This window comes from Chelonoidis abingdonii, chromosome 14 (genome assembly GCF_003597395.2).
Source record: "Chelonoidis abingdonii isolate Lonesome George chromosome 14, CheloAbing_2.0, whole genome shotgun sequence".
In the NCBI taxonomy this organism is placed as follows: Eukaryota; Metazoa; Chordata; order Testudines; family Testudinidae; genus Chelonoidis; species Chelonoidis abingdonii.
In genome coordinates, this window is record NC_133782.1 from 28,465,978 (window position 1) to 28,471,897 (window position 5,920).

Sequence of the window (5,920 nt, forward strand, 5' to 3'; positions counted from 1 at the left end):
GGGGGGGGGGGGGGGTTCCAGGGTGGGGGGCTTGGGGGGCTCCCTGGGGAGCACTGCTCCAGGCAAACTGGGTCTCCTGAGCGGTTCTGGGGGCACTGCACCAGTCTGGGTCTCTGAAGGAGGATCTCCAGGGGGTGGGCACTGTACCAGCTCTAGGGGGACATGCAGGGGGTGGGAGGTCTCCCAGGGGGGACCAAGTCTGGGGGGGTCCCCAAGGTTGTGGGGCAGTGCTCCAGGAGGGCCAGATCTTGGAGGGGTTCCCCTGGGGGGGCACTGCTCCAGGCAGGCCAGGTCTCTGAGAGGGATCCCCAAGAGTGGGGAGGGGCACTGCTCCACGCAGGCCAGATCTATGGGGGGAGGCTTCCCCAGAGAGCTGGGGGGTACTGCTCTGAGCAGGCTGGGTTCAGGGGGGCTTCCCTAAGGGAGTGGGGTACTGCTCTGGGCAGGCTGGGTCTCTGTGGGGGGTTCCCCCAGGTTGAGGGACACTGCTCCAGATGGTTCCCCTGGGGATGAGGGGGTACTGCTTCGGCCCGACAGGGTCTATGGTGGGGGGGTTGCCACAGAGGTGGGAGGCACTGCTCCAGGCGGACTGGGTCAATGCCAGGGGCGGGTTCCCACAGAGGTAGGGGTGCACTGCTCCGGACAGCTCTGCCAGGGATGGGGGGCACTGCTCCGGGCTGGCCGAGTCTGAGGTTGGGGGGAGACCACTGCTCCGGCTTGGCCAGGTCTATGCCAGTGGGCAGTGCACACTGCTCTGGACGGCTTCTCCGGGGCTGGGGGGGGGGCACTGCTCCGGACGGTCCCCCCAATGATGGGGCGGGGCACTGCTCCAGATGGCTCCCCCAGGGATAGGGGGGCACAGTTCCTGTTGGCTGGGTCGGGGAGGGCACTGCTCCGGCTGGCTGGGTCTGAGGTGGAGGGGGCACTGCTCCGGACGCCCCACCACAATGGTGCGGAGGCACTGCTCCGGCTGGCTGGGTCTGGGGGGGACGACACGGCTCCGGATGCCCCCCCTCCAGTGATGGGGGGGTGCTTCTCCAGATGGCTCCCTGGGGGTGGAGGGCACTATTCCAGACGGTCCCCCCAGTGATCGGGGGGACACTGCTCCAGATGGTCCCCCCCACGATGGGGGGGCACTTCTCCAGATGGCTCCCCCCGGGGGTGGGGGGCACTACTCCGGACAGTCCCCCTAGCGATGGGGGGCTGCTGCACTGCTCCGGACGGCTCCCCCGGGAATGGGGGGGCCACTGCTCTGGCTGGCTCGGTCCGGTGTGGGGGGCACTGCTCCGGACGGTCCCCCGGGGACGAGAGTGACACTGCTCCGGCTGGCCGGGTCCGGTGTGGGGGGCACTGCTCCAGACGGCTCCCCTGGGGATGGGGGGCGCACTGCTCCGGTTGGCCGTGTCGTGGGGGGCACTGCTCCGGACGGCTCCCCTGGGGATGGGGTGGGCACTGCTCCGGCTGGCCGGGTCCGGGGGGGGGGCACCCTATGCCCTGGCCCTTTAGTGTCCGTCTACCCTCTCGCCGCGCCCCATTTACACACTACCGCCGATCCCGCGTTTTTTTCCTGTCCGCTGCTCTCCCCCACTCCCATCTACTATCCACGACGGCTCGTTTCCTTCTGCTTCCAGGGGCACCTCCCCGCGCGGTCCTCCGGGCCACTGGGTGGGCTGCACTGCTCCGGTGGCCGCTGGTTTCGTTGAGAGTCCGCCCCGAGCAAGCGTCGCTGGAGCAGGTGCCGCTCCGGACCACGCGCTCTCCCGGACTGGGCCGACTGGGCGATGGGCGGCGGAGGGTAGAGGGTGCAGCGGGGTACCACACGCCGGAGCGTCTTCCGACGCTTTTGGTCTCACCTACCGGGTCCCGGGGGCGGGGGCAGGGGACAAAACGCCCGGCTGCCTCCGTCGCGGTGGGCTCGGGCAGAGGCGAGCTGCACTGCTCACCCGGGACACAGTCCGGAACCCGAGCGAGATCGCGGGAGAGGGCAGTGGGGCCTCCGCCCCATTCCGGGGGGAGACCGGCGAACTGCCCGAGGTCAGTGCAGCACGAACGGCCCGCATCCGCTTGGCAGAGGGACGTGGCGGAATACGTGCCCCGCCGACGCGCGGTGGGGGGGAGCGCAATCTGGGAGAAGGCCCGGTGGCCCAGGGGGGACCCATCTGGAGCATGTCCGTCACTGGACTGCCTGCGACCGGAGTCTGGAGTAGTCCGCCCTCCACCGCGGACAGGGAGCCTGATGGGGGCTAGCTGCGACAGCGGCCTGGACCCAGGTCCCGGGGGGGGGGGCCGCACTGCTTCCGCGGAGGCCCCCCACACTAGACTGCAAGGGGGGGGGGGCATGCAGGAACGAAGCGGGGACACTGTGCTTCGCTTCCCATCCCAGACCCAGCCAACCGGGAGCATTGCCTCCAATGGTGGTGGGTGCGCCGGCGAGCAGGGCCCCTCCAACGCAGAGAGCCCACCCCACCGCAGACAGCAGGCCCCGACCCAGCCAACAGGGAACTGTGCCCCCTACCGGAGCTCGGGAGCAGTGGGCCACCGCCCATCAATTGGTGGGCGGGATGGGGGAGGCAGCATCGCTGGCCGGGTCCGTGGGGGGGCAGCTGAGCAGCTCGGCACGGCTCCCCTCCCGGGACGAGGAGTGGCACCACCACTGCGGGCAGCGAGGACACGGTCCCCCGTCCGAAGATGGGGGGGACCTGCATACCGCAGGTCCGAGGGCTCACCAGGGCGCTGGGAGCGTGGGGGCCACTGTACTCCTGACGGTCGCACCCTGCGGGGATGGGGGGGGCACTGCTCGGCTGGCCGGTCGGGGGGCATAATGGGAATGTGGTGTGGCAACCTCATTACTTGGGCTGGCTCCGGACGGTCCCCCGGGGACGAGGGTGAACACTGCTCCGGACGTCCCCCGGAGGTGGGAGGCACCTGACTCGGCTTGCCGGGTCCGGGGGGGGGCACTGCTCCGGACGTCCCCCGGGACGAGGTGACATCTGCTCCGACCGGTCGACCTCCAGGAGATGCGAGGGGGGCACTGAGCTCCGGCTGGCGCAGGTCCGGCGCGAGGTGGGCATGCTCCGGACGGCGTCCCCCGGGGATGGGGGGTGCACTGCTCCGGCTGGCACGGGTCCGGGGAGGCGCACCACTGCTTCCGGACGGTTCCCCGGGGACGAGGGTGCACTGCTCCGGACGTGTCCCCCGGAGATGGGGGCACAATGCTTCCGGCTTGGTCCCAGGTTCCGGGGATGTGAGCGAGCGGGCACTGTGCTCCGGGACGGTCCCCGGGATGGGCGGGGGCACTGCTCCGGCTCCGCCGGGTCCGGGTAGGGCGGCACCTGCTCCCGGAAGCGGTCCCCCGGGGATGGGTTCTCAGGGCGACACTGTCTCACTGCTGGCCGGGTCCGGGTGGGGGGCAACTGCTCGGACGGTCCCCCCGATGGGTGGGCACTGCTTCGGCTGGCCGGGTCCGGGGGGGGCACTGCTCCGGACGGTTCCCCCGGGGGACGAGTGGACACTGCCCTCCGGGGCGGCTGAGCAGGGAGGATGGCGCAGCCCGTCAAATGCCTCTGTGCCGCAGCTGTTCCAAGAACCCTCCCCGAGCCGGCGGCGTTGCCTGGGGCGGCCCCCGCAACGACCGCCCCAGTGCAGCGCGAGGAGGGGAAGGCGCCCCGGCGCAGCAAGAGCCGCGGCAATGGTTGGCGCTGCGACGCCCCCAGAAGGTGCAAGTGTCGGCCCCGCAGCCCTGCCCGCGACCCTGGCCCCGCAGCCGCTACCCTTCCACGCGACCTCGATACCTTAATCGATCTGCCGCCATCGTTGAGACGGCCCGCGGCGGCCCGGGCCGCGAGACCACTAGAGACGGGCAGTGAGTGGGGTAAAGGGATTGGAGGCCCGCAGCCGGGCCGGCCGCGCAGGAAGGGCCAGCCTCGCGTTCGGGGTCGCGTTAGGGGGATGGGCAGGTGCCGCAGGCAGGAAGATGGCGGGTAATATGCCTCCCCCGCTCTGGGGGAGTAGCTGGCACGCTCATGTCACCTGAGCCGGGATGGCCATGAAACTGGGACAGTGTCCATATCGGGGGCCACCTACTACACAGGCGGAACTCATGGCGCTGACTGGAGAGTGATCCATCTAGTGGGCGGGATACAGAGCGCACTATTGGGGGTGATGGAGTGCGCCATGAGTGGGGCGCGAGGTAGCAGCCTCCTATGGCCTATGGGTGATGGGGTGTCCATATGGGGGGGTAGAGCTCCTATGGGTGATGGGGTGTCCATATGGGGGGGGGGGTAGAGCTCATATGGGTGATGGGGTGTCCATATGGGGGATAAAGCGCCTATGGGTGATGGGGTGTCCATATGGGGGGGTAGAGCTCCTATGGGGAATGGAGTGCCCAGATGGGGGCGGGAGGGTAGAGCTCATATGGGGAATGGGGTGCCCAGATGGGATGTCCAGTGGAGTAAAGGCCCTATGGGGATGGGGATGTCTATAGGGAATAAAGCTCTTATGGAGATGCTAGAGTATCTCTTTGTGGGTAAATATCCTATGGAGGGACGTAACTACACCGACAGTACAGCTGAGCCGGCCAGGTGCAAGGACAAGTCATTGGTATTGAATGGTCACAGACACAGAACCCCCCTAGATGTGATCAGCGTGGACTGTGCAGTACCATTGAGTCAGAATGCAGAGCCTGAGCGGGAGCGAGCGCGGAGGGGTGCATTGCTATTGGGATTACAATAGAGAACATCCACATTAGAGCACTGAAAGGCTCCAGAATTGTAGCCCTTTAAAAAACAGTTGCTTGGCAAAATGAAAACTGGAGCCAGATACACACACAGGGATGCAAATAACCTTGTGGCCATTTCCTCATCTGCCAAAGTTGGTGCCTCCCCTAATTTAAGATTTCTTGACTAAGTATACGATGCTAGCAGCGCAGGCCTGAATTCTAACCTCACTTGTTGAAATTGGTTTATTCATTTTACCAATAGCTGCTGTACTGGTCTAACTATGGATGGAGGCCTGGGTTACAACTCCATAGTTAAAGTTGAGTAAAGTAAGAGATGTTGTGTGTGTAAAAACAAAGAATCTCTCCTCCTCAAACTCACAGCACTTTTTAAGAATGAATTTGCTGAGAATATATATAGGAACCTGTGAATTTGAGTTATAATTAATTAGAAATTTGGTCATTTAAGAAATTTAGCATCTCATCAGTATTTTCTTTGGATCAGAATTTTAAAGGTATTTAGGTGCCTAAAAATGCAGATAGGCATCTAGTGGGATTTTTTTCAAAAGCACCCAGAGCTCTAACTCCCCAAATCAATGGGAGTTAGACCCCTAGGTACATCTGAAAATCCCACTCGATGTCTGTCTGCATCTTTAGGGAGCTAAACTACCTTTTAAAAACAGGTCCTTTGTCTTGAATGGTCTTAAAAATGGAATAACAGACTTTAGAGGTCCCATATAGTTAAACATAACAGATCTTGTGCATAGGCTATATTTGAGGAAATTGGGGTATAAATAGGCTAAAGGTGGGATCCACAAATGTACTTAAATGCCTGAGTCCTGCTGTTAGTCACCACTGCAATCCCGCTCATTCTCTAATCCTGTAGGTTCCTAATTTGCTCAGTGCCTGCGTTTTTATAGTAAAAATCCCTGGATGCAGATGTTTCAGCCTGTAAGCACGCACACTGCAGCCCCATTCTAGAGATCCCACCCTAGGGGTACGTCTACACTACGGGATAATTTTGAATTAGCTTAAACCAGTTTTATAAAACAGATATTATAGAGTCGATTGTGCGCGTCCACACTAGGCACATTAATTCGATGGTGTGCGTCCATGGTCCAAGGCTAGCGTCGATTTCTGGAGCGGTGCACTGTGGGTAGCTGTTCCGTAGCTATCCTATGGTTCCCTCAGTCTCCCCCACCCCTT